The 16,030-nt window shown below is 42.4% G+C and overlaps 1 long non-coding RNA gene and 1 pseudogene across 1 annotated transcript in view; both read right to left on the bottom strand.

Moving 5' to 3' along the window:
- On the bottom strand, positions 2,374–3,503 carry Gm4804 (predicted gene 4804; annotated as a pseudogene).
- The window catches only part of Gm40287, a 120,544-nt gene continuing 109,218 nt past the window's right edge, over positions 4,705–16,030 (bottom strand). Inside the window, exons 3-6 of the long non-coding RNA XR_872503.1 lie at positions 13,153–13,275; positions 10,630–10,721; positions 6,116–6,236; positions 4,705–5,552 (exon numbers count right to left, since the gene is read on the bottom strand). This is a non-coding gene — a long non-coding RNA (predicted gene, 40287). The remainder of the gene's footprint in view (positions 5,553–6,115; positions 6,237–10,629; positions 10,722–13,152; positions 13,276–16,030) is intronic.

Below are 16,030 nucleotides of genomic sequence, written 5' to 3'. Positions count from 1 at the left end.
GAGGAAATGGCTCAGCTAGGAACTCTTCTCCAGCGGGTCACATTGCAGAAACAGTGTTTTGGCAAGCCAAACAAAGACACTATTATTCCCAAGCAAAGACAATGCCAAGAAGGTGCTGGGTGGTCCAGAATACAGGAGACAGATAATGTAATGGCTCCATTCATCAAAAAGGCGAGAGTGCACACCAGCTGCTTGCCAGCTGGAAAATGAAGCTCTTCTCCCTTCTGAGGGTAATTTACTTCTGCTGGGGAGACTCTGAAATATTCTTCACCTTTAAGGGACCAACCAAATTCCAACAGGATCATGTAACATTGTGAGGACCCAGCTAAGGAGAACAAATAAACCAAGGGGCTGAAGACAGTACAGTACAGCCAACTGTCCTCTTCCTTAAGTTTGAGCTATCTTTTACCTTGTGGATATCGAGTAGTTTGCAATTTGTTATATTTCTCTTCTTGTTCGGCCACCAGGAAGCTAACTGCCAAGCTTTAGCTAATCCTCAAGTCTCACTAGTACAAGAAACTATAGAGTACATTTCTGTATTAACTGTTTCTACAGCCTTTGGGAGTTTTCCTCTCCAAATTTTAAAATAGCAAATGATCCACAGTTATTAACCTCTTTTCCCTTTTCATAAAATGGGCATATCATTTTGATAATTATCCTGTGGTTAAGAACCTACAGGTTCTCCCCTCATTTAATTAATTAGTAAAAACAATGTAGCTCTTGGGTCAGAAAGGTGGATCGGTGGGGAAAGGTGGCTGCCATCAAGCTTGATGACATGGGTTTGATAAAAAGCTGACTTGCAAATTGTGTTCTGACCTTCAGAATTTCACTGTGGAACACAAGCACCTCTGCCATAAATACATATACAGATAATTTAATAAATGTATCAATTGTTTTAAAATAATGTAGTAGTGTATCTTTTCTGGGCATTAAACAATTGTTTTGTTTTGTTTTTTTACACTCAACTAATTGCATGCTTTTAAAATTAAAAAAAAATGGCAGCCACTTTGTAGATAAACTGTCTCATTAAATATTCAAGATAATCCCTTAATAAACTATTTTATTTTAGGTACTTAAATGACGTTATTGAGATCTAATACACTTAAATGATTTATCTTGTTCCTATAGGTTGAAATTGAGGGGTGTAGGCTTTGAGCCAGAATTCATCTGAAAGTAGACGCTGAATCTTGAACCATGACATTACCAATTTCTTACATTTTTTTAAATTAAAAATTTTTAACTTTTATTATATATGAGTACTGTGTTTATATCATTCTCACCAACTTTTCTTTCACCAAATCCTCCTGTGTCTACCTCCACTCCCTCTCAAATATATGGCCTCTTCTTTTATATATATAAAATGTATGGAGTTCATTTAGTGTTGCTTATATTTACATCTGTTTAGGGTTGAGCTGATGGGATTAGATAACCCATTAGGCATCTCATTGACGGAGCAAACCAATTCTCTGTTTCACCCCAGCCATTAGTTATGCCCTCTTCCTTACTCTTTGTTATTTGTAAGGCTGTGGGAAGCAGTTGATGTGAATTTGTTGATCCTAAAAGTGTGCTCTAACTCACACAGTGAAACCCACAAGCCAAGGTCAGGAATTGGGTGTTGCAGTCCCCAGAGTAAAGTAGAAAATTTCAGCGGAACATGGAGAAGCCATGTATTGGAAACAGCTACAACATTTTGGCACAGCTTTCATGCAGAGAGGAAATTATGCATGAAGGAAGCACGGGGGTCATGAGGCAAGATTCCATTCTTGGAAAGAGAGGAAGGTTGAACAGGACCTAAGGGGTGGGTTAGTGTGGTGCAGGGATCCATGCGAGAGCTGTTGACAGAATCTGCAGATATAGATGGTCCAGTTATATGAATGCTATGTACAACATTTTTTTCCAGCAGCAAATTTACTTCTACTTAAAAAATTTTCATGATCTAAAGAATTTACCACCCTCAAGAAGGAAACAATCATCATATTTGGGAGAAATTCAATCTATCAAGGGAGCGTCTGCTCAAGTTATGTTTTTCGTGAAATGATACATCTCACTCTTACACTGCTACAATGTAGCCAGTTACATACATGTCAATGCAGAAGCCATGAAGTCTATCTCCAGGGAGATCTCTTTTCATCAATACATGGGCATGATTTCTTCTTGGAAGACATTTGGACCTGTGTAGCTCCCTCAGAGGGCTTGGCACCCACTTGTGAAATTACTCAGTCTTTTATCATTTTTAGTTTTGCACATGATCCTTTTGAATCTCAAAATAACTCTGATGACAATCACAGAAATCAAGTTACTTCATTTCTATTGAACCCCCTCTCACTAACAAGTGGTCAATGAAACAAAAACAATGAAGTCAGCAGCACCGACTGTGAAGGAGATGCTCAGTGTTGGGGGCCAAGTTGGGATAAAGTAAGCTCAGCAACTGAGGGCCCCTCTCTTGCTCTCAGTGTCCTTGCTGGGGTGGGTGGTCCAGGGTTTCTTACTCCTTGTAGGCCATGAGGTTCACCACCCTGTTGCTGTAGCTGTATTCATTGTCATACCAGGAAATGAGCTTGTCAAAGTTGTCATTGAGAGCAATGCCAGCCCCGGCATCAAAGGTAGAAGATTAGGAGCTGCTGTTGAAGTCACAGGAAATAACCTGGTCTTCAGTGTAGCCCAGGATGCCCTTCAGTGGGCCCACAGATGCCTGCTTCACCACCTTCTTGATGTCTTCATACTTGGCAGGTTTCTCCAGGAGGCACATCAGATCCATGATGGACACATTGTGGGTAGGAACCCAGAAGGCCATGCCAGTGAGCTTCCCGTTCAGCTCTGGGATGACTTTGCCCACAGCCTTGGCAGCACCAGTGGATGCAGGGAGGATGTTCTGGGCAGCCCCAAGGCCATCACGCCACAGCTTTCCAGAGGGGCCATCCACAGTCTTCTGAGTGGCAGTGATGGCATGGACCATAGTCATAAGCCCTTTCACAATGCGAAAGTTGTCATGGATGACCTTGGCTTGGGGGAGCTAAGCAGTTGGTGGTGCAGGATGCATTGCTGACAATCTTGAGTGAGTTGTCATATTTCTTGTGGTTCACACCTATCACAAACATGGGGGCATTGGCAGAAGGGGCAGAGATAATGACCCTTTTGGCTCCACCCTTCAAGTGGACCCCGGCCTTCTCTATGGTGGTGAAGATGCGAGTAGACTCCATGACATACTCAGCACCAGCATCACCACATTTGATGTTAGCGGGGTCTCGATCCTAGAAGAGGGTGATGGGCTTCCCATTGATGACAAGTTTCTCATTCTCGCCTTGTCTGTGCCATTGAATTTGCCATGGGTGGAGTCATACTGGAACCTGTAGACCATGTAGTTGAGGTCAATGAAGGGGTCGTTGATGGCAACAATCTCTACTTTGCCACGTGAAGAGCAGACAGCAGCCCTGGTAACCAGGCGCCCAATAAGGCCAAATCCGTTCACACCGACCTTCACCATTTTGTCTATGGGCGCGAGGCTGGCACTGCACAAGAAGATGCAGCTGTCTCTGGAACAGGGAGGAGCAGAGAGTCGGGAAAATATTTTAAACAGATGACACTGAGTATTGAGCTCATGCAACTAAGACAAGAGGGTTTAGCTGAAGAGTGGTAGGTTAGACAAACTATCAAGGAAGAACAGCAGGATCATTCTATAGGAACAAATGCTAGTGTGAAGTAAGTCACATGGGGCATATTGTATAGTAACGAACAACACATAATTTATTAATATATTCCATAGGGATGATCTGGCAGAGAGAGAGAGACAGAGACAGGCAGAGACAGAGAGAGGCAGAGACAGAGAGAGAGACAGAGAGAGAGACAGACAGATAGAGACAGAGACAGAGAGACAGAGAGAAAATAATTCTAGAAGAGGTTAGTGTCCTGAGCAATTGGAAAAGAACAATCCTACTGTGTCATTAGTGGCCAGACAGACTGTTGACAACCACTCGTCCTGAACCTGACATAGTAGAGATCTGAGTCTGTTGTTCTGAAGTAAGGCCTGGCAGTCTGCTTTTCTCATGTGTCCCTTATTCTGCTTAAGAGAATAGCAAGAAGCCAAATACAGCAGGGCCATCCTTGCTTCTGTGCAGCTTGCCTAGTATCTGTGTCTTCTCAGTCGAGTGGCAGTGGAGAAACCATCTGTTTTGATGATTATGGAATACTTTGGGTCTGTATCCACAAACAGAAACACAAAATATGGAGGTACCAGCAACAGGCTACCCAAACAAAGCATGTACTCTATCAACACTTCCATATTGCTGTTCAATATCTGCAATCACTGGCTAATTCTACCAAAAGGGGTGTCCTGTAATTGTGCCACTATATGAGTAGCTACTGCCACTGGTATTTACATGGCGGACACTCATTTTTAATGCTCTGGTAAGCCTGAAGTTCAAACCTCAGTACTATCAAGCTGTGGCACAAAGCTGCAGTATGTCTCAGTCCTAAGCCTTAAAATAAAGGAGGAATGTTTCATGGTGGTGCTGTAGGGACAGTCCTATGTGAAGAGCTGACCTAGGAAGACCTTAGGCAGCAGTTCTTAACCTGCGTGTAGTGACGCCTCTGGGGGCTCTCAGGGTCACAAATCAGGCATCTTGCTTTTTAGATATTTACATTACAGTTCATAACAGAAGCAAGTGGACAGTTATGGAGTAGCAATGGAATAATTTTATGGCTGTGGTCACCACAACATGCAGAACTATATTAAAGGGTTGCAGCTATAGGAAGGTTGAGAGCCACTGCCCTAGAGTCTTTTCATCCATCAGTCCGTCCTCCAGTCCTTCCCATAGAGTATGTTTCAGGGACTATGATTAGAGAGTCATGAAAGCAGGGTAGGAAGGTAGCTCAGTTGGAAAAAGCTTTGCCATCTGAGAACGAGGACCTGAGTTTTCTCTGATACTCTTGGTAAAACAAACAAACAAACAAACAAACAAACAACATCCAACTGTCTTAGTGCTTGCTTACAATACAGAGGCTGAGAAGGTGAAACAGATGTGCTGGGCTGGCTGGCCAGGGAGGAGTCCCAGCCTAGTCAGACACTCTGTTTAAAAAACAAAACAAAATAAAACAAAAACAAAAACCCAAAGTGGACTGAGGTCCTGAGGAATGATACTAAGTCTGACCTGTGTATATACACATACACACACACACACACACACACACACACACACACACACACACACACACACAGAGAGAGAGAGAGAGAGAGAGAGAGAGAGAGAGAGAGAGAGAGTGTTTCTGCATGAGATGATCCCTGTATCAATCTCTGAAAAAATTAACAATTATCTCAGGGATGTGGGCAACAGAAGGAGCATCCCAAGCAAAAGACACTTAGAATGAAATATTGCTCCACAGCAGAGTTTAGGACAGAGTGGAGGTGGAGGTGAGATATCTCAGGTATAAGTGACAGTAGAAACCATCAACATTCCTAGAAGGGGAACAGGACCCATGTGGAATGATCACATCTTCCAGGTAGCTCCTAGGCCATCTTGGCTGCACACCATTCTCCTTCAGGTGATTGCCCATACCTAAAAATGTAGACATTTCTGTACATTTGTCCTCACTGGTTTCCTTTTGAAGACCCTATGAGATGACCACTGGGGGATGTGAGGAGCCGCCCTCACATTCGCCATTACAAGATGGCGCTGACATCCTGTGTTCTAAGTAGTAAACAAGTAATCTGCGCATGTGCTCTGCCTTCCCCTTGACAACAACTCGGCGGATGGGCTGCAGCCAATCAGGGAGTGACACGTCCGAGGCAGAGGACAATTCTCCTTAAAAGGGACGGGGTTTTGCCATTCGGGGTCTTCGCTCTGTAAGCTGATGCTCTCCCTCTCAAGACGCATTAAAGCTTTTACTGCAGAAGGATCCTGTGTGCCACGTCATGTAGCGTGGGACATCAGGGGGATCCATCACTACTACCTCCATTGTGTCTGACCACATCCCTTTCGAAGAAAATTGAGTTGCAAATTATCTTAGGAAAATGAATTTCAGCTACTAGAGGTTTTAAGACTTCAGAATGACTTAATAATCTCTGAACTCTTCTAGGACAATAGACATTGAATAAATGTGGAGGATGAGATTTACATACACAGATTCATATTTTCCATATCAGCAAATCCAGGCTTTCGTTTAGGGTGAAGGCTTTCGATACAGTTGCTTAGATGTGTTCTCAGAATCATCTGGAATAGCCTCTACCTGAGAAGTAAGCCCTGCAAAAAGAAAGAATGTGACTCAAATAATACAAAATTCAACACGAGAAAACCATGTCATTTATTTTATTGGCATTTATTCAGCCAAAATAAGTCTGTCTCTGGCTAGTCACATTAACCCTTTCTAAACATCTGTGGGATGTCCATGTAGCCCGGGTAATAAGCTCTACATGTGCATTTGAAAAGAGCAGTTCCCGAACACATCTGTTTTCATTCATGCACATACTGCATTATTTTATCATGATGTATTCTTTGTGGTATTACTTTAGAAATCTATTACCCATGGATCACTAGAAGATCTCGTGTCCTGTCATCTTTGGGATAATGAACACTCTCTCCACATGTGTAAATCTGTCAGGCCCGAGTCTTCCCTCGGAGAGACATTTACTCATTTACACATTAAAGGGATCACTTTAGGTTTCCAACCAGGACTGTTTTACTTTTTACTGGAGGAATGCAGAATAGCTCATTAGCTTCAACCTTAAACCAGCTCATTGAAGAGCCTATCTGGAGGAAACAATTAAATCTTTATTGCTGGTTTTAAAAATATCTTTAATATAAATAAATGTGGAGATATATTCAATTGGGAGGGTAACTGATAAAAATATTCTATTAAATTCACTTTGGAAAGAGAGAAGCCAGGATTAATCCCGAAGACACTGTTGTCGGCTTTGATTCTTCGGGTCTCTATTATCAATGTTTCACAGGTCTTACTGCTCTGTGTTCATCAGCAAGGAGTGAAAATAGATGTGCTCATCTTGAATTCTGCTGAAAACTTCTAGAAGCCTCACCAGGACTGGCTCCTGAATGCACAAACTGAGAACAAGTTTATAGTACCTTTGTAACATAAGACAACAACAACAACAACAGCAGCAACAACAACAACACAATTCCTTAGTATTTAGTATTTACTATTTTTTACACTTAAAAACCTTCTTACCTTTCTTACATAAGAAACTCATAGATGCCCTGTGACCTATTAAATGTTTATCTAATATTTGTAAAAACATACTTTTGAAAGGAAAAAATAGAATTATGTATGATTAGATTCAGAGAGAAATCTGCTTTTGAATCTTCATTATATTGTGTCTAAAAGGAGGGATCGGGTCATTGCTGATCCTGCTAATGAACTTGAAAGGCTAAGAGAATGGGTATAGACCAATCACAAGTCATCTATCATAGACTAATGATTCTCACAATGGCCTCTAAGATGGGGGTGGGGTTGGGGTGGGGAGCTGTAAAGGCTTTGTGGTTGCTAGTTAGGGTTCAATTCACTTTAATTCCATGTCACTAGAATTTATTTTTTTAAATCTGTTTATTTATATGTATTTTTATAATTGTTTATATTTATATCTTTAGTTATGATTTTTTTTGATAGCTTCCTTCTCTTTCTGTTCTCTATTAGTTCCTTCACATCCCGATTATTCTCCCCCTTTCACTATGATCCCCCTCCCACAGTTCATGCTTTTTTTAATATTTTTTTGGTACCCGCTGATTTTAACTAGGACCATCTGTGCGGCAATGAGTCTGGAGCTAGCTGTTAAATCCTGATGGGCTCAGACTTGCTTCCTAACTGTCTCTTCCCAGGAACCAATCGGTTGACAGCAGTTGAAGAGGAAGCTTTAGGGCCTCAGGAGCCCCTCTGCCCATGTGGGTTTTGACAGGTTTTGCAGGTCTAGTGCTATGAGATCATGTCTGCAGTGGCTGGGTCGTGTCCTGAGGAGAACGCTCTGTGTCTCTTCTCCTCAGTTTCTGGCCCCCACATTCTTTCCATTCCTTCTTCTGCAATATTTCTGAGCCTCAGAGGGCATGACATAAATGTCCTGTTTCAGGATAAGTACTCATCCATTATTTATTCAAAATACCTTCAGCACCCCAGTCTCTTCTCTCACTGTTGTTCACTTCAAAGAGACGTTGTTGGATTAAGAATAAAAACAGCATCTGTCTATGGATACAAACAATTAACCTGCAATATGATGCCCTGTCATTTTAGCTTATCAATAATAGGGAGGTCAGCCTTAGGACCAACAACTTCCCCAGCTTGGATGTTTGATCTAGTTTATAGCACCAAGTATGCATTCACTCTCGTGGGTCGAGCTTCACCTTAACAGAATGTAATAAGATGAGGGGTCAGAGCTATGTTTTAAAACAATGTATAGCGCCAGACGGTGGTGGCGCACACCTTTAATCCCAGCACTTGGGAGGCAGAGGCAGGCGGATTTCTGAGTTCGAGGCCAGCCTGGTCTACAGAGTGAGTTCCGGAACAGCCAGGGCTATACAGAGAAACCCTGTCTCAACCCCCCTCCCCCAAAAGAAAGACCAATGAAATGAACAGTTATATTTGAATGGCAGGAATTATTTTACCTGAGAATTTTAATCTTTTGGGGGTGATAACAAGATGAGACAAAGGACACTTATCCAACTTCACTGAGCCGAAGCCACCCTCAGTGGTCCTGACTTTTCTAAGCAGAAGCACAGAAAGAGCTACTGGAAAAGACAGAGAGTATCTTGTATGCCCTAGAGAGCTTTGAGGTCAATGAATGATGTTCAGAGAAAGTCAGGCTTAGAGTCTACTTTAAAAAGAGAGACTTTGCGAATTCTGAGTCATAAAATCATGGAGTGATTTGAAGGCAGTGAACAACCTTATGATTACTGGAGTTATGCAGAGGAAGCCTAGGCAGGTTTCATGAGGCTATTTGTGTAGAAAATAGAAGGTCAAATGGGTCATCATATTAGATGGCCTTTCTGATTCCTTCTGGATCTTCCTGAAGCATTGATTTGGCATCTATCTTCTATTTCCCAAACAGAGAGTTCAGGGGCTTCCTGGATCCTTCCTGGAGAAGTACTTTGGGATTTACACAGGAGGAAATTACACACTGTGCAGTTTCCCGAGACTCTCAGAGTCTCAGGACTTGTTAGTGCTGTGAACCCTTAAGGATATCCCCAATTCTGGGCACATAGACATGATTAGCTAGTGACAGATCAGTGCTCTGTAGGTCTCCTCAAAACCTTCAGGAATTCCATGTGACCTACAGCCTGTTCTCTGGCTGTGTTGGGTTGACCAAGGTCTGTCCTGACTTTAGTTTGTATTTCACAGTTTTCTGCCCTAGAATAAGAACGGAAACAGGAGGCTTACCATGTGTGGCCTATGTCTCCCTCTCCCTGTCCCTGTCCCTGTCCTCCCTGTCCTCCCTGTTTCCCTCTCCTCCCTGTCCTCCCTGTCCCCCCTGTCCTCCCTGTCCTCCCTGTCCTCCCTGTCCTCCCTGTCCTCCCTGTCCTCCCTGTCCTCCCTGTCCCCCCTGTCCTCCCTGTCCTCCCTCTCCTCCCTGTCCTCCCTGTCCCCCCTGTCCTCCCTGTCCTCCCTGTCCTCCCTCTCCTCCCTGTCCTCCCTGTCCTCCCTGTCCTCCCTGTCCCCCCTGTCCTCCCTGTCCTCCCTGTCCTCCCTGTCCTCCCTCTCCTCCCTGTCCTCCCTGTCCTCCCTGTTTCCCTCTCCTCCCTGTCCTCCCTGTCCTCCCTGTCCTGCCTGCCCTCTCTCTCCTCCCTCTCCTTCCTCTCCTCCCTCCCCCTCTCCCTCTCCTTTCATCTGACATCTGTTCACTAGGCTCATATTCCTCCAGGTAGGCTCCCACACATAGAAGAATCTCCTCTGGTGCAACTTCCTTTAACTTCAAGAAAGCAGGAAAACAAATTTTAGGTTGTCATCTCTTGGGTTGCCATTTGGAAAAACTGGGTAAACTGCATCCTGTTTATTCAGAAGAACAAGTGGGACATTATCCCAGCCATGTGCAGAGCACAGCTAGGGATGAGGGCCTGGATGGGAGCAGCAGGTGGGCCTGTGCTCCAGTTGTCCCACTGGCTAGCCAGAGGTGAAAGTTGCCATAACTCAGCTGAACATCTCCAAAACATGAGATTTCAGATGGCTCCTAAAGTGCACTGTGGCTCCCAATACTCAAACTGGATGGCAGAGGTACAGAAAAGTCACCCCCCTTGCCCAAGAGCACAATCATTTACTTCTGGTAGTATCTTCTCATATGGGACAAGGAAACTGTGATGGCTGGCTGGTCAACAGGGCCCTCTAAAAACTGATTGACATCTTCAGTATTTTCAGGGCTTCCGTTCTGTTCCTCTAGTCATTTATATGGCATAGTTAGTATTTGTAGATTCTTCTTGGTTCCTCTGCTGGTTTATGAGCCTTTTAGTTGCTTCGTGACTACAACATAACAACACGTACCACTGTATCGTGATAGGGCAGACCCAGTGAACAAAAGCATGTTCCACGAACAGCAGTCAACCTTGACCTCGTGCATTTGACAGCTTCATTTTATTTCATTTTACAGTGGAGCCAGAAAATGCTTTCTTTTGACCAGTTCCCACATCTACCCCGACTGTTTACCTTCCATCTCTGTTTCAGAGGAAAAGCACAACTGTGCCATGTCCATGATTCCTGGAGGTTGTTTCCAATATGTTAGCTCAGCTCCCACTGCTCTGTAGCAACAGAAATGAAGCTGGTTTAGAGGGAAGGGGATAACTATGCCCCTATATGAAATAATATCTGGAAGTATTAAAAAATAAAAGTAAAGGCAGAGTTTATTTTGCAATCCCAGCTCTGCCCGTGCTTCATTATTCCACCTTGGGAAAGTGACTTCTTTGGTTGTACAAAGGGAGTGCAAAGTTTTGTTCTGAGGGTCATGACACCCAGGGTTAGGGCACAGTGGCTGAAGAGATCATATTTTAATGCAACTGAATCAGTAACTGCAAGTATTCTGCCTGTAAAGTTGATATATCTTGTAATTCAGATGAGTGAGAAATCATGAGCGTTGTGGAGCTACAACAACCCTGTCCCTTAGAGGACTTGTTACCATGCTCACGATAGATTGTGTCAAAGCATGTTTTCAAGTTCAGGTTGCACTGGGCCCAATGAGTCATTAATTTCATGGAGTTCAACTTCCTCTTGTGCTTACACAGAAAGAGAGTTGAACTGGAGGCCGCTAGGGCTGTTTCTCACTCTGGTCTGTGTGTACTAGGGTGGCTTAGAGTAACTTACTGTATGGTGTGCCAGATCCTTGAATAAACCAACGTTTCTTTTGCCATGGTCAATGACTGGCTATTAAGGAGCTACGCCTACAACAGGAGTAGAAATCAAGATACATACCCCTCCACCCTACGGGGAGAGAGAGAGAGAGAGAGAGAGAGAGAGAGAGAGAGAGAGAGAGAGAGAGAGAGAGAGACCTTCTGTGTTACACAAGGAACCAGTGAGCAAGAGTAGAACCAGAACCCTAGCCCTCTCAAGGCAGCTGCTATCACCTTAAGTTCCTTTTTCCCATCTAGGGACTAAGTCTTATGCATCTAAGATTCCCTGAAGATACAGGAGAAGTTTCATATATTAACATTCTTTTTTTTTTTTTTACTTCAAGAAAGGAAAAAAAACCTACATCAGAAGTGTAAAATAGAAGCAAGTGAGTTCTATTTTTAAAAAACTGGACATCTAGATCTCCCTGAAAATCTCTACATCAAATACCAGCAAGGAAGGGAGTGGGACTGTCATCTCTGTGTTGTGCATGCTCAGGAAAGAGGCTTCATTCTTTAGAACTATCTTCCTCATCTACTAAAATCAAAAGACAAAAATGGCAATGGACCACTAAGGCCTGGCTTCTCTGTCCTTCTACCTGTTTCTGTTATCCTGTCCTCTGCCACTCCTCCTGGGTGGGATGGAGGTCCTGAAAGATGGAAGGGTTTCATTACCTTAATGGTGAAAGAGTCTCATCAGTGGAAAGAAAGACATAAAGATGAAGTATTATTAAACTAGGTCACATGCAGTATTTCTATTCACCTGCCTGAAGGGACATTTTCTTTATTTCACGTGCAGGGGACACTGGAACATAGGGAAGCCATTTATAATACTGTGACAGTCTTGGGAAAATGTCCCTGCAATGAGTCAGTCTTTCAGAGTTGTGTTCATCTGAAGAACACGAAGGACACGAAAAATGAGTATACAGTGTGCCCCCTGAGTCTCCAGCCCAGCAAGTATGTCTTTGAGACAGCCTTTGTATCTTAACAACCTAGATAGCGACATAATCGCCATCTGTAACTTTTCAGGGGAAGAGTGCAAGCTTTTTTTTTTATTTTTATTTTTTAGAAACTGTGTCACTCTCTAACCTCTTTGTGAGAGACATGACCTATACATATATTAATCTCTTAAAGGGCACCATGGATGTATCAGAGGGTTTGGTCCAGACTTGGTGAAGCCAATATTAATGACCAGAAGACCCAACAATAAGCCTGTCTGGAAAACATTCCTGGATGTGAGCCAGCCTCCGTTCTAACTGGTCTAGATTTGTCCTGGAAAGTACAAAGATAAACTTTCATATCAACTTTATCTCTTGTCCCCAATCATTTTCCTTTATATCTTTATTCAGAGATCTGACCAAACCTCATTGCAGTTGTGAATACTGGAACTGAGCCATACAAGAGCTCTGTAGGAGGCAGATCTGTAACTTTGGAGCCAGGCTAAATTAGCAGAAAATTTCCTGTTTGGGCATTTAGTGAATTTTGTTAGCTATATTACCATTCAATTTACCCCCCTTTAATGGTCTGTTGAAGAAGTAATAGGGACATTGCAACCACATTGCCTATTTCAGTGTAGATGTAGACGTAACAGAGAGTAAGACTATTTGGATGCTGTTTGTATTGGATGCTGTTTGTATTGGATGCTGTTTGTATTGGATGCTGTTTGTATTATTACCATCACTCCTGCTTCTGGGAAGACAGGAATAAAGCAGACTTACCTCAGACAGAGCATCAGAAACAGATCAATGAAAGAATTCAACACAACTGTAGCCGAGTACTGATAAGCTTGGATACACATGTTTTACCTTGGATACACATGTTTTGCCTGTCATAATGTACATATGCCCACCTGAAAGTCCTAATGCTGGCTTAAGACTCCATATTCTGTGTGTGAGGGTGACTCCTTTTCCACACATCTGAATGCAGAGTTCCTTGGGAGTCAGGAGCTGTGTGGCCCACGTCGTCTGTAGGCCTAGAGAAGGGTGAGGAAGGCAAGATATAAGTCTTCCCTTGTGTTTGCGAAATTCTTTAGAAGACTATATTTATCCTGGCCATGGCCACTTCCTCTATGGCTTTGTAGCTGGATTTGGCTTCCTGTCCTCTCTGTACCTCATTCCAGTGGAGGGTGGAGTTCCAGAAGTCACCACTTTCTGCTTCCCTGACACTTCCCTGTTGGCTAGAATCCCACCGTGACATGGCCTCTTCCAGCACATTGTTAATAATTCAATCACGTATTGCGCATGGGAACACAGTGGGGCTTTTACCTTAAGATTACTGCAAGCATTGTGATTTATGTGTCATGGAAATTAAAGGAAGGGAAGAAAAGAGGGAGGGGACAAAGAAGAGGAAGAGAACAGTTGGAAGGAGAAAAACCATTCACAGAAGAGAGTGGAATAGAAAGCTAAAAAAGCAAAGCTTGCTCAGATTAGGACCAGCTTCATGGTCATCCCTAGTTTAGAGACCTCACTGCTCCCTCATTCCCTGAGAGGAAACTGCTATATTTATGTTTTGCTACCGAGACTGTGACACAGATCTCACAACTCCTTAGAGTCACACATGTAGAAAATGCTAATTATATCTGAATCTCTCAAAATATGATAGTTGAGGTACACATAAGTGTATAAACCGATAATGTTAAATATCAACCATCCATCAGATTCAAAGACAGCCACATCCTGCATGGCCAAGTTCACATATGACTCAAGAGGTAGATTCCACCCTGCAGAAGCCTCTCCCACAACCCCGGGCTTCTATTTACAGATCTGGTTACAGGCCTTAGGAAACTGCTAGCCAAGGATTCTTTCTCAAGCTTCCAGCTCTGTTTTTAGACAACTCTTCACATTCTGTTTATTCTGCTACCTCTCTGTCTAAGACCTTCCTGACTGCAAGAGAGGTAGAGCCGGCTTGGTCCATGTTGAAGAACTGCTTGGTCATCTTCCGCCTACATGAAAGCACTCGGGGAGTACATTTTTAAATGGCAGTTGAAATCCAGCCCCCCAATCTCAAACATACATCCTTTTCAGATGGTTAAAACGATCTCAGAGAAGAAAAAAAAAAGTCCTGAAATCAACATACCAGAAATCATGATGCTTGCTTTTAACTAAAAACCCTGCCTGGGATCCAGTATTTTATACATGATGGTCACTTTCTGTGAGGTACTAGTTAAACTCCTGTGTCTATCATATACTATTATTCCTATCTCTTATTGCAACTACACATAGTGATGATAGGCAAAAAATCATTACTCGGTGAATGAATGAGTCTTATAACTCAGAATCTTGTGTCACTGATGTTGACTTAGTCCAGCCTGGCTAGCTGTACTAGGTCTTCTTAGACAATAATTCACTATATCAGTTCAGAAAATATTTTTCCGAAACCATAATGTCAACTTGCTTTCCTCCTTAACGTTCCAAAAGATCGTTAGTAATCCAGGACATTAGAGTAGACAGAAATGTCAAGGCATATGTACGTAGACTAGTCCAGAAGCATGGAATGCTGGGCAGTGATATGTGGGTAAATATTTGACATTCAGCTCTCTGAGAAAATGCATGTTGTCTTGCTGACAGAAAAATATATGTAGTGAACAGTTTACAAATAATAAAACATTACATCTTTGTTGCAAATTCCACACAGGGGATTGTTTCTCACAGTATGCTTTTCTTGACTTTGCTAGACCCTTGAACCCATAGACAAAACGTGGTTTCAATTGACAGACAAGGAGAGCTACAGCACAGATGCTATCTGAGGTCTTTGCTCATCTTAACATGGAAGATGAAAGCCAAACAGTGAAGAAGTGAGTCAGAACTGCACCCATTTGTTTACAGCATGAGCATTCTCTTTGCCGACTGGGTAATTGTTCTCAAATGTTGTGAGAATATTCATTCATACTGCTCAGGTTCATAATTCGCAGAGCTTCAGCTGTTAAAAAGACACATGTTTACGTTTAATCTGTATGTACATTTTTCCATAGTTTGTTTTTTTGTTTTTTCACGAATCTGCAAAGTCAAGAAAGTAAAACTCTGTACAGCATTTGCCAATTCTCATGGTGTAATGTACACCATGACTGATTTCTGTCTCCTAACATGCTGTCCCCAGATTCAGACACTGAGTGACTTGCTGTCAGTAATACACCACGACACAGCTCGTCAGACATGAAATTACAGTAGACATAAGCAAGCTCACCTGCATAGATACTGGGGAGAAACAGCACAAGAGTTAGAAAGTAATCAGCTCTGAACACTTGTATTGTTTTAAATATAAATAAAGTTCATGTAATTGAATAGTCAATGATCATTCTGCTTAAAATTCCCGGATATTTAAAAATGCCCCCTACAAGCTAAACACAAATCACACCCAAGAAACTGAGAAATAAATTTGGAGTTGAAGGTGAAAAATAATTGTTAATTTAGTAAACTTAAAATCACTTATTCCAAACTTAACCCTGCTTCCTTACTCCTGTATTTTACTGTTTCACTTGAAACAAGAATTCTCTCACAGACAGTGAGGTCATGCCGCCACATACTCAAAATTGCTGAAGGTGTATATGGATCCTCATAACTGAGCATAGGAGGAAATGCACATATTTTGTAAAATGAAAATTTCAGACATTCGAAAATTGGCTTAAACAAATATTATTTGTAAATACTGAATAATTTAATCAAAGAAACATTTAATGCAATTTTTTTTCCTTTTCAGAATTAATAATAGTGAAACTTGGGGTCTTGGAT

This window comes from Mus musculus, chromosome 12 (assembly GCF_000001635.26).
Source record: "Mus musculus strain C57BL/6J chromosome 12, GRCm38.p6 C57BL/6J".
In the NCBI taxonomy this organism is placed as follows: Eukaryota; Metazoa; Chordata; class Mammalia; order Rodentia; family Muridae; genus Mus; species Mus musculus.
This window is presented reverse-complemented; position numbering and strand designations above follow the sequence as displayed.